This window comes from Callithrix jacchus, chromosome 1, assembly GCF_049354715.1.
Source record: "Callithrix jacchus isolate 240 chromosome 1, calJac240_pri, whole genome shotgun sequence".
In the NCBI taxonomy this organism is placed as follows: domain Eukaryota; kingdom Metazoa; phylum Chordata; class Mammalia; order Primates; family Cebidae; genus Callithrix; species Callithrix jacchus.
In genome coordinates this window covers 113,699,386-113,712,495 of record NC_133502.1, presented here as the reverse complement: position 1 = coordinate 113,712,495, position 13,110 = coordinate 113,699,386, and the positions used below count along the sequence as shown (strand labels likewise).

The 13,110-nt window shown below is 41.2% G+C and overlaps 1 long non-coding RNA gene across 4 annotated transcripts in view; it reads right to left on the bottom strand.

The window, feature by feature from the left end:
• LOC128932123 (uncharacterized) overlaps positions 1–13,110 on the bottom strand; it is a 152,103-nt gene that overhangs the window by 74,318 nt on the left and 64,675 nt on the right. For all 4 annotated transcript variants that reach the window (XR_013526654.1, XR_013526651.1, XR_008481573.2 and 1 more), the window contains exon 3: positions 805–891. This is a non-coding gene — a long non-coding RNA (uncharacterized LOC128932123). The remainder of the gene's footprint in view (positions 1–804; positions 892–13,110) is intronic.

The following is a 13,110-nucleotide window of genomic DNA, read 5'->3' as shown; positions in this document are numbered from 1 at the left end:
CTTTCTCCCTCTTTATCCCCCTCTAAAACCAGAGGACCTACTTGTCCCTTCACTTACTCCTCATGTTTAAAACCCCTGTACTCATGCTCTGTCAACAGATACAACTCTATTACACAGGCCCTTAGTACAGTGACTTTGACAGGTGAGGCCTAGGCACAGGCATCCCACTGGATTACTTATCTCTTGCTGCACAGAAAACTATTCCAAAACTTGGTGGCTGCCAGCAGACAAGTCTCCATTGGGCACCTTGCGTGTGTTGTGAGCAGAGACTGTGACAGTTTTTGGTCCAGACTCTTTTCAGAGTATTTACACAGCAAACAATGTTGGAAGTTACAGATAGTATATCCTTTTGGGACAGAGGCCAGATTGGTTTGCCATCCAGTATAACAAAGTTAATGTCTCCTGCCGGGACAGTGTTTGAGCAGATTTTCTTGAAGTACTTTTATAAAAGATTGGAATTTCCTAAGACGAAGATCTTCAGTTGTGAGGCAAACCCACTGAGTGTGCAGCATCCACCTGTGCCCACCCCCACATCACCCTTTTAGGGTTTAGGGGGCAAGAGAAACGAATGCGGACATGAGCTTATGCTGACTGCTGTGCTGTAAATAACACAAGTCTTTTATCTCTGACTCAAGAGTCATACTTCTATTGATACTCATAAAATTGTTTTGAACAGAAAACAAAAATTTGTTAGCTTTCGAGGAGGGTATATCTCAGATCCTTCTCAGATTTTGACAGGATTTCAAACAATAAACATTTATTTTATCACTGTTTCTGAGAGTCGGGAATCTGGAATTGACTTACCCAGGTGGTTCTGGCTCAGGATCTCTCATTAGTTTGCTGTGAAACTGTCAGCTAGACCAGCCTGCCCAACATGATGAAATCCCGTCTCTATTAAAAATACAAAACAATTAGTCAGGCACTTGTAATCCCAGCTACTTGAAAGGCTGAGGCAGGAGAACTGCTTGAACCCGGGAGGTGGAGGTTGCGGTGAGCCGAGATTGCGCCATTGCACTCCAGCCTGGGTAACAAGAGCGAAACTCCGTCTCAAAAATAAAAAATAAAAAAAAATATATATATAGTGGGAGGGGGAGGTGGGGAGGGATAGCCTGGGGAGAAATGCCAAATGTGGGTGAAGGGGAGAAGAAAAGCAAAGCACACTGCCATGTGTGTACCTAACCAACTGTCTTGCATGCTCTGCTCATGTACCCCAAAACCTATAATCCAATAAAAAAATTTAAAAAAATAAAAAAAAATAAATTCACAGCTAAAATGCAAAAAAAAAAATAAATAAAAATAAAAAATAAAGAAGGAGAGAAACTGTCAGCTGGGGCTGCAGTCATCTGAAGACCTGATTGGGCTGGAAGACCGACTTCCATGAAGGCACATTCACATGGCTGTTGCCTGAAAGCCTCAGTTTCTCACCACGTGGGCTTCTCCACAGAGCTGTTGGAGTGTCCTCAAGACATGGCAGCAGGCTTCCCTTAGAGCAACTGATCCAAGAGAGATGTGGTCAAAACAGAATCTGCAGAATCTTTGTATAATCTTAAAAATGACATCCCATCACTTCTCCCATATTCTGTTGGTTACACAAACCACAGCACCTTGTGGAAGAGAACTACTCAAGTATGTGCATATCATGAGGCAGGAGTCTTTGGGGCCTTCCTGCAGGCTACCACACCCATATTGTTGGGTAAGCACCACACTAAGCCACCATAAATTTAGCTGGCTTTACCAGACACTTTACAGCTAGCAGAGGGTAGAACTAGTGTTGAAATTGCCAGTAAAAAAGAGTAAACAAGGTCATAAAATTTAGAAATGACTCCTGAAGAGATTATTTCATCAAGGATATAAACCTTTGGAAGGCCCTTACATAGAGAGGACCAATTCAGCACGTTTTCCCTGTGAAGGGCAGTGGAACAGAGGGATTTGCTTTGATTTTCTTTCTGAGACAATTGACATACTCAACTCAGTCTCAAGGAAAATAGTTTCCCTTCTTTCTTTCTGAGGAAAGCAGCTCCTCCCCCAACAGCTCTCGCACTTTCTCATTTGACCTGCCCCTAAAGGTGGGAGCATTTTTCTCATTTTTCATAAGGGTTTGACAGCGCACCTAATATGCACATTACTGTGCTGTATCCAAGTGGACACTTTTACTATTTCCAAATTCAGAAGAAGCATTTCTAACAATGAAGACATGTACAATGAGACACCTGAAAAGGAAGACGTGGAATAACAGAATGGAAAGCGTGTGTGTCTGTGTGTCGGCACGCAAAGGGAGGTTCTACTAGGAGTCAGGGAAGAAATAGCTATACACAATGCAATTCTAATTCATATTTCTCTTGCTCTATACTATGGAGGAGGGCAGGGCAAGAGAAGAAATGTGAGGAAAATTTAACTTAATGTTGATTGCAACTTGCCAGCACTCACAAATATGGAAATGTTTGTCCTGAAGAAAACCCACAGAAATATTGTGTGTGTATGTGCAGCATGTTGTATGGGATAAGGGAGGTTTCTGAGGACTTTCAAAAGTAAAAAGCAATGGTCTTCATATTAGAAAAAGAAATGAAATGATTTTGAGCATCTTCCATAAGCCAGACTCTGTGCTAATTCCATTCACATTGAATTTTCATTCAGAACAGACTTGTGAGGCAGGTGAGAAAGAAAAATGTGGCTTGGAGAGAATGTGACTTGCCCTACATGACAGTTAGTGACAGACACAAGATTCAGAAGTACATGCTCTTGTACACCTCACTACCTCTTTGACAAAATAGGGATGTCTGCTGCTTGAAACAGTGAGGGAGAGACTCCCAAGTCTCAAATCTTTATTGAGACCACAAGTATTTCTACAACTTAGAGAGAATGAAATAAACAAAATAAGTAAAGGTGGACATAATTAGACATCTTCCTAAAAGAACTGAATGCCCATCAGTTTACATGATCTTTGTCTTCAGCTAAGTGTTCCATAGGGCTTCTTCCTCTAACAGTTCTAGTGCCTTTGAGTCCTTGAAAGAGGGCTGGTAACTAGCCAAACATGCATGAAGAAAAGGAAGCTCCAAATCCCCGTAAAAAGACCCGAGACACCTTGGCCAGAATCCTGCTTCCTGGGTTCTTCCCTGGAGTGTGACCAGCTATGGATATTGGCCAAGCACATTCATCCTGGACTGGGCTTGCTGTCAGGAGATACATTAGAGGACTCCACTCTGACATCTAAACAGTCCTGTGGAGCATTTGCCAGCATTCTTACCTCTCCAGGAATGCCAAGTAATTGCCAAGAAAAATGCTAGTAATGGCAGTGAACGTCCCACAAATAAGCCTTGAATTTAATTTTTACAGTCACAGTGATAAAGAAGAGACTCTAGACCATTGATCTAGATAGGGATATAAGATACCCAGCTCTATCCTTTGCAACCCATCTGTGGTTCATCGGAGTCTACTACTTTTTCTCAGTCTCTCCAGAGTCTTGCTTGGATGTTCAGAGACTATTTGTTTTCAGAGGCACATTAAACATGGCTCACATGGAAGATCCATAACCATGAGTGGAAAGGCATCTCTCATCTGAGCAATAATATTTTAATTGTTACCAAAGAGAAATGACCTGGTACATTTCCAAAAATAGCAAAGTACACATGCAGTCAAGGACAAGAATGGGGTAGTATTGTGCATGACACTGTTCTAGTGAAAATCATTAGAAAACTCTACAATTCTTTTCTTTGAGACTTTTCTCCAATGGAGGAAATTAAGTAAGAAATTTTAATTCTTAAAATACAGTGCAAAGCCTACAATACACGGTACTTTGGTGTCTAGCTGGTGAGGTTTCACACACACACTAGACTGGCTCCTTGAGAGGAGCATGGTAAACATTGCCTGTTTCCAGGCAAACATTTCCATATTATGTGGAAAGAACATGAACTGTGGGGTTGAATAGACCTGGATGTGCATCTTAGCTCCACACTAATAAACTATGTGGCCTGGGAAATGTATATGAAGTCTCTGAGACTGTTTCTTTCTTAAGACAACTAGAATGATAACTCCTACTTCCTATCGGCTTTGGTAATACCTACCCATGAGATAGCATGGATAAACTATCTAATACAGAATCTTGTATACACTGGGTCCTCTATAAATCATGACTTCCCACCATTCATTTTCCAAGTCTCTATGTGCAAAACTTTGGGGTACACATTCAAGAAAGGGCCTTTAAGATTTTGAAACGACAGGAAAACTAAGTTTCCAAAGAATCACATCTTTCAAATTGAATTAGAGAAGTCATAGGGTATTTAACAAGGTGCTGGTCTTGAAGAGAATAGAAGATTTAATTTGGTTTAGTTCCTTTGGCATTTGCAGGTGAAAACCACCACAAATTAATTAGCATGTCTTCATTTGCTTGAGGATGATTAATAATACTCAGGGAAACAGGTTTTACATAATTTATCAGTCTGACACAGCCCAACACCTCCAAAGTTCCAAGAACTTCCAATTCCAGCTGGTCTGTGACACTTTAAAACTAGCTGCAAAATGGCACTTTTCCTAGACAGTACATTCGCTGTTGTTCTGAAGTAGGGAAGGGAAATACAGTTAAAAACTTCCAAGCTACTTTCTTTCTAGTTTGAGAAAATGGTACAAACAAACCCTTTCTACATAAAAGAGGTATGGCTTGATCACAAGTAATTCACTCAGTTCACCAAACAGGTTGATCACCTATTAGGTACCAATACCATCATAGGTGCTATTTTTTCTCCTCTCCACCAAAAATCTGTGTGGGCTTCCAACAGCAGGGCTGACTCTTTTGACTCAAGCCATGCCTGTGTGAAGTGAGTCTTTCTGTACCCTCAAAAATGTCCTTGCGCCAAACATTCAGTGGACTACAATGTACTGGAAAAGATATGAAGTGAGGCAGTTTGTAAGCATGACTCATCAACAGACAACCAGGAAACCAAAAGCAAATTTGATGAGTATTTCTGAGTCCAAATTGGAATGCTGCTGGCAAAAATATCCTCATTATCTATGGATGGCCCCAGAAGTATATGAGAAGGAGGAATCCCAAGAGTGTACTAAGAGCAACAACTGTCTTGAAATATTTGGAAAAAGATTTGTGGGGAGAAATGTGAAATTTAAAACATAAAATAACATTTATCTTCCTAGGCCTGTGTAGAGCCTGAATTAAACCAACTGACATAATCAGAGGCCAGATGGGTCGACTGTGTGAATTCAAGAGAGTGGCCTTCCACCCTGTGTGAAAAGTTGAACAAAATGAACAAATTACCTCTAAGATTCATTTCCAATCTAAGACTCTAGAAATCTGACTAGAGCTCAAAACAAAGAAGTAATTCCATTTCTTGATTGAAACTTCTCTTCAGATCGGCCGTCTCCACTCTCAATTCCAGTTATCCACCTGGTATTATAAAGCTCAATTTGTATAACAATTGCCACTTGGAATTCCTAACCAAGATCATCCAATGCTATCTCCGTTGACCATTTCTCTCTCTCCTGTCTCTCTCTCTCTCTCTCTCTCTCTCTCTCCTGTCTCTCTCTCTCTCTCTCCTGTCTCTCTCTCTCTCTCTCTCTCTCTCTCTCTCTCTCTCTCTTTTAGACAGGGTGTCACTCTGTCACTTGGGCTGGAGTGCAGTGGTGCAATCATGACTCACTATAGCCTCCGACTGTTGAGCTCCAGCAATCCTCCCACCTCAGCCTCCTGAGTAGTTGAGACTACAGGCGTGTGCCACCATACCTAGAGACAGGGTCCCACTATGTTAGCCAGGCTGATCTTGAACTCTTGGGCTTAAATGATCCTCTGTCTTAGCCTCATTACAGGCATGAGCCACCACACCCAGCCTCAGACTCTCTTGATTGTAATATCATAAACTGACTTAATCTACCTTTAATCTAAGGGGGAATTAAATGGAAACACATTGAAGTTCTCATGGTTTTCAAGCATAGAAAAGTCTAGTAAAAGGGCAGAAACTGAGGTCTAAGCCATCTAGGAAAGTGAGTTTAACTAGGCAGTGCCCTTTCTGTGTCTGTCATCTTGATCTTTCCAAAAATCTGCCTAATTTTTATTTACTTATTTATTTATTCTTTCTGTAGACTCAGTTTCTCTAATTCCATGTCTATATTGCAAGAAATATCATGACTCCCAAATTTGTATCATGTTAGATTCAGCATCAATTGAGGAGATCTCATTGACCCAGAATGAATCAGGTGCCTACCTCTAATCACATCAGCTCTAGCCAAGGGGTAGGATAATGTACTACAAACATGGCTGCTGAGGGCCCATCCCAGTGGAAGATGCAAAATGACTTGGAGAAGAAAGGTGGTCCTCAAGAAAGGAAACACTGGGAGCCGCAAAAAAATTCCTAACAGAAGTTCACTACAAGTATATTCCACTAAAATAATAACATATTTCAAGGTCTTATGTATTTTTTTCTTCAATCTGTTATATAGTGAAGGTTGCCGTGGCTTCTATTTGTATCATATCCAAAGTAACTATGTCAATTTTACAGATACATCAATTTCTTATATTTTAAAATGACATCTGAAGTGTGATTTAAAACTTCCAGTTACAAATAATCAATACTTGCCCTGAGGAAATCCTCAGGCTGTTTTAAAAACCAGAATCTTATAATCCTCTGGTGTCTTATAGCTCTAGGAAAAACAAGTTACCTTCTTAAAGAACCACCTATGGTTGTTTCTTCTCCTATAAAGAAGAACTTGGCTTACTGACCCCATTTTACTGGATGGGGTAGGCTCCTCCAGAGGGACTGAAGTAGTTATTTTTTATTTCCAAAGACATCCAGAAAAATGCTCCATATATAGTTTTCTGCTGTCTGACTTAGAGAAAATTTTAACACTAAATGTTGATCTTAATGTCACTAAAGGCTTTGTGGGGTAGAGGAGAGTATAGATAACAGTTGAAAACGTCAACCTAACCCAAAAAAATTAAAACACAACACTATTTTCCTATCAGATTAATAATTTGTTTCAAATGGGTAAAAGATGTACAGAAACGTCATCAAAAATAATTTACATATGGCAAATAACAGAGACACTCAACATCAATACTCATTTCAGAAAGACATATTAAACTGATGATGAGATACCAATCAATATCTACAATAGTTATTAGGTTAAAATCGGTAATATTAAGAACTGTCAAGGATGTAGAGCACTGAAAATCTCATCCATTTTTGGTGAAAATTTTAAAATGTACACTTACTTTGGAAACCAGTGCAGCCGTTTCTTAGAAGGTGAAGCGTGCACTGACCACACAGCTTGGCCTTTTACTTGGTATTGGCCCAAGTGAAATGAAAACTGTGGTGATTTAAAAACCTTTACAGAGGTGACTTCATATATAAGTGCCAAAAACTGGAAACAATCCAAACACTGCCTACTAAAAAATGAATAAACAGGCTTTAGTGCATCTATAGAATACTTAGCAATAAAAAAGAAACAAAATGACTGGTACATACAACAACATAGTTGAATGTCAAACGCAATATGTTAAGTGAAAGAAGCCAGACTAAAAAGGCTACATATGATTCCATTTATAGGACATTCTGGAAAAGGCAAAGCCACAGACACAGAAAACAGATCAGTGGTTTTCAGGGACTAAGAAATTGAATATAAAGTGACATACACATTTGGAGGGTGGGGATGGGACTATTGTATATTTTGGTTGGGTGTGGGTTATATGACTATATGCATTTGTCAAAACTCACAGAACCGTACACTAGGGTAAGTTTAACAGTATTAAATTACACCTTAACAAAAAGGTAAAAAAAAATAAGATTTTTGCTATGAAACTTTATTTTTAAAGGAGAATCTCCAATGTGAACAAGGGGGAGTTAAACAGGAATTAATATTTAATACAATTTATATGTTAATAAGCATGTAAATTGTGGCCCTTTAGACTGTTTTAAACTCGAAAGTCCGAGGCATCAACATAAGTGCCACTTCCATGCATTTATGAAGTCACAAATGAAAGCCCTTCCTTTGGCTTGACTGTGTTCACCTCTACGGCCTTCTTTTTGAGACAAGTGCTCTTTTGTCTTAGATTTACCACTGAAATGGAGAGAGGCCAAGCATTTCTCATTGGCAATGCCGAAGCTGAAGGCTCTCTTCTCAATGTTCACTTAACAAGAGGGAAAACTTGCCTCTTATTTTTTCTGCCAGGTAACTATTCCCTAACCTGCACTTGAATTCAAGTGTCTGAAGTCCAAACTGCAGAAGATGATGCAGGGCCGTCCCAATCCACATTGTTCTGTACCATCTCCAGAAGGAATCATTACCCAGCTACTGTATAGACAGAGGGCCAGCCCATCAGCCATCTTCTGGATGACATATATGTGCTCTATTAATATTACAAGATGCTTCCCCTCAGCATTCACCTCTTAAGAGTGCATTTTAATCCCAATAAATATTCACAACTGACACCTTCCATATGCCACCTAGGCTAAAATGGAACTAACAAGTACTTCAGAAATGATGTTTTAAAATGATATACTGCGTAGGAGCTCCTGCAAATCTCTGCTTTATTGCAGGAACCAGAGGTTAGCATTAAGAAGACTGCCATTTGCTTCTCCCATTTGTAATGCTATTAATTATTCTTGCTTTTTAATCGGCTCTACACTTAGTAGCATTGCAAAGCTACAATACAGGGATTTGGTAAATGAAGACTTCAGATAAACCCTAGAAGTACTGGTTTTAATTCCATCAAAGAAGGCGGAGCTCGGAAACTAGACTCTGCACCTCTTGGGGGTACTTGTTTAAATCGGTATGGAGTGGGGATGGGGTAAGAATTTGGGATGGGGGAAACAAAGACCAAATTTCATGATGTAAATGTCACTGAAAAAAAAAAGTAACCGTGAATGTCCTGCAAGTTTGGCAACTCTTTCCATCTGGGTCCCTCTGGCTGTGCTAAACTAACCACAACCCTAATCAAATGTAAGTGCCAGCCTCCGCCAGCCACAGCATGTCAGATCTGACATCAGAATCCTTCTGTCCTCTGACCTACAGGGATGCTGTGAGCAGTAATTAACGTCCATTAAGTAACGAGTCATCCTTACTCAGCTGCGTTCTGTCAAGTCCTAAGCAGACAGCTGCATAACCCATGACTCAGAGCATCTCATCAGACCATTTCTGCTCTGAGGAAAAGAAGTGACCTCAGTTCCAGTGGTCCACGGTACAAAGGCCACAACACTGAAGGGCCTCTTGCCACCATAAATGGCATCTCCAAGATGGATGTGAGCCCGGTTAGAGGTGCCAGGACTGGGCAGGCTGGGCGGAAATGGTCATTGCTTGGTAGAAGGCTTCAGAGTTCAAAACAGTTAAATCAATTCAGACAGATCTGAAGGATAGAAATGTTGCCAGAACACTCTTAATGCAAGCCAGAGAGTGAATACGATCTACAATGACTTTCTCCTGCTTTCCAAAGAGCCAGCCCTATTCCCCTATTCCGAGGCTCTGAATTCACGCAGCCTTGATGAGGACTACTGAATAATAAAAGAGCTAAAATATTCTGAGAGGAGAAACTACCATTTGTTAACTTCTGTGTAGTGCCAAGTTCTTTAATTACATCCATAGCATAGCACCTGACACATGATAGGTGCCAAAAAATCCGAAGCTTAAATAACACTTGTCGAATAAATGGGGTGAATGAATTCCCATTTAATCGTTGTAACAATTCCAAGTAACAATTGACACATGGGGAAACTAAAGCCCATAGACATGACAGGGTTCCTTGTAGCCACAAAACTATTAAGGCTGGAAGAGCTTAAATTAAAACGGATTTTTCTGACTCTAAAATTCACACTAATTCCTGCCTCTGGTAGTTGATCCTGTTAATGATGGTGTTACCCTGAATAATGTCACCTGCTGTTAAGAGACCAGGGGTTGGCCTCCTCACTCAGATTGTTTGGGTCAAAATGTCCACAGAGACCTCCTCCCAGGTCTCTTCCACCAATGATTGGCCATAAAATTTGCTTCACATGTAATTATATGTTGATGAGAGAGGCATAATACCCCACAGTTCTGGTTTGGGAGCACTTATTCCACCCTCTCTAGATCTCCATAGGTTCCATTTATATGCCCCTGTCTGTGGAAGTTAGCAAGAGCCAAACAAACGTGATTGTTTCTTTCCCCTCCTTTCATTCACGCCTCCCCTCAGAAGAGCTGCCTGTGACTGCGGAGCCCAATCCATCCAGCCACACGCTGGTGTGAGGAAGAAACAAAAGTGAGATATCCTCTCTGTTTCCTCTGTCTATACCACCTCCTGCATGCTGCAGAAAGGATTTCCAGGGTTCCTTCTTGGTTTTCCAGAAGTGGCAAGCTCACTATCTGGTGCATGAAAGTCCTCCACAGCCTTTCTACCTTCCCTGAAGCTCTTGACACTGCCCACACCAGACACTAGGAGGAGAGCTGTGGTTCTCCCTGCAGCAACTGTGATGACAGATCAGTCTGCGCAGCAGAGCCAGCTCACCCACAGGCGGAAGCATTTGTCCAGACTCCATGTTGGCGGTAGGTCCCCATTGCAGTCTCTGACCTGGCTTTACCCTGGACTTTGGCAACTAAGGGGCCCCACTAATAAAGCTAATATTTTTATCTGGCTCTCTAGAACATACCTAAGCTTGAGAGCCAAAGCTTAGGGTTAGAGGCAGGTGCTAATCTATCACTACTCTTCCTTCCAAGAGTCCAATCAGTGAACATTGCACATGAGTCCCTTGATATCAGCTTTAAAGGCTGAGAACCAGACTGCAATATTTTCCTCAACTCTCTTAAAATATAATTATGCAAATTTTAGATATTTTTTCTCTCTGCATTGTCTCTTTTTCTTTGAGGGTGGATAGATCCTATGTTTTTGTTTTGTTTTGTTTTGTTTTGTTTCTTTATTATAATTGAAAGAGTTCTTCAAATATCTTGTGTTTCTTGCTGGGTCATTTAGATTTAGGAATGAATTATTAAAGATTTATTGGATATACTGTGTATGCATATGAGACCTGTCGACTTGTGATTCTCAACACAGGGTGTTAACATCTTATAAACTAGCTATTTTATTTGGTGTGAACCAAAATTTCTAGAGAAGAATTATCTTAGCCACTTCTAGAGAAGAATTATCTTCTACAGAAAAATTATCCAATCCACTGCTATACCTACGCCTATACATAAAAGAGATATCTGCAAGCTCTGTAAGAAAGGGCAGGCTGTGGTGAGCAGGTGGTGGTGTACTATTCAATGTGTATATTTTTATTACATCTTTCCCATTTTCAGCTTTGTGTTTTATCACTAACACCCTGCCTCTGTGTACCTCATGGCCAGTGGAGTGATGGCCTGGCTGGGTGCGGGGAGAAGAGTACTGGGAAGTCTGCACGCCACTCTGCACTCAGACTTTGAACCAAGCCCCCGGCTTCAGCTTTGCACTTCACCCCTCCCTCCAGGTCCTGGAATGTTCTGGAGTTCTGCAGCACTGATTGAAACTTCCCCCATCTGAGGACACTCAGGTTGTTACTGTCTCTCCTTTGTTCAGTCAGCCACCGGTCCTCTCTCCATATTCTATCTTCCTAATAGACATAGAAAGTCTTCATTAGCAGTTGTCTCCTTTGCTCTTCTCTCTATGCTTATGGGCTTGTATATATCTTATTCCTCTATAATTTTTTTCATGGGGTTTAGGAAGGAAGAGAAAATGAGTCACATGCAGTCCGTCTTCAGGATGCTTTTTCACAGTTACTATTTCTAGCGTTGAGAGACTAATAGACTAAGGATTGAAAGCAACAAGGGAGTTCCCAAATGTGGCCCTGTGTATATTACAAACAACTGCCTCCACAGTTCTCAGTACAGCAGAGCCAGAGAGCAGTGACTGCCCTTCAGTGCATGGTAAGAACCTCCACCTTTCCTGTCTAGGTGGAGGCATGGCCACCCACACCTCTTTGGTACATGCCTGCCTGACATGGCAAACCCAACCTTGGACTCTCTCAAGTCATCACCACAGCTCTGCCACAGGGATTGGGACTCCTCATGCTAAGGGAACCTAACAATCCAGAATTACTGGGGTTGGTATTCAGATCGAACTAACTGTGGCCTCACTTTCCTTTGTAGATTCTGGCCCACGCCTCAACTTTAGTTCTGTACCCACTCAGTAGCCTCCAAGAAGAGAATCAAAGATCCTTCTGGGGAACCAACAACACTGGCCTAAAATTTAAAAGAAGCCAGAGACTGGATTGGCATAGTCTTTGATGGAAAAGGAACTGAGTAAACACATTGGCAGTCATGAAGGAGGGCAGGCAGCTGAGAGTGTGTCAGCCTATGGGAGGAGGGACCATACCCTAGGAACAGACGGACAGCAGGAAGCTCTGTGGCAGAGCTCTTTCTAGTTAATTATAACAGCAGAGGGCCTGGGCAAGGAGAACGGCCTGAGATAGAGGAGCCATTTTCAGGTAAGTTTCTACGATGCCCTAAAAATACTTCTTTTCTCTTTTTCTCCTTTTCCTTTAATCTTTCCACCTCTCTGCCCCCTTTCTTTCTCTTTCCTGTTTTCCCTTTTTATTCTCTTTCCAACATGTTTTTCTTTCTCTCTGTGTTTCTCTTTTAAAACTCGACAGGATTATTTGGTGCCTGATAAAGATCTGCCACACCAACCTCAAGTCCTCAGAGAATATTTTCAACACAGCCATTTCTAGGCCCTGGAAATTAGAATCTGCAAAGAAAGTGCTGACAAAAGCCTTAAGTAGGGCAGCCCTGTTCAGCCTCAACCTCATTCAATCAGCTTTCCTAGAGCTGGGCCCAGAAAACAGGATAAACTTCATCATAAAGCTTTTCGCTCATCTTTTACCCACCTACTTCTCATCAGTCTATTCATAATGAGCAATAAATGAATCCTGGCCACAAAGCTCCAGACCTGGGCTTAGCATTTTGCTTCACAAAAGACAGAGCTTTCCACCTTAATGCCTTTTGCTTTCTGTCACAGACTTCTTGGAAAAGATACTCTTCTCTCTTTTGGAAGAAAAATAAGCCAAAAGGCTTGAGATAGAGAAGACTTAGTGAGTCCTTACTATGTGCAGGCCTCAGCATTTTACATGCATTATCTCATTTAGTTCTCATGGTGACTCTAGGGGCAAGATC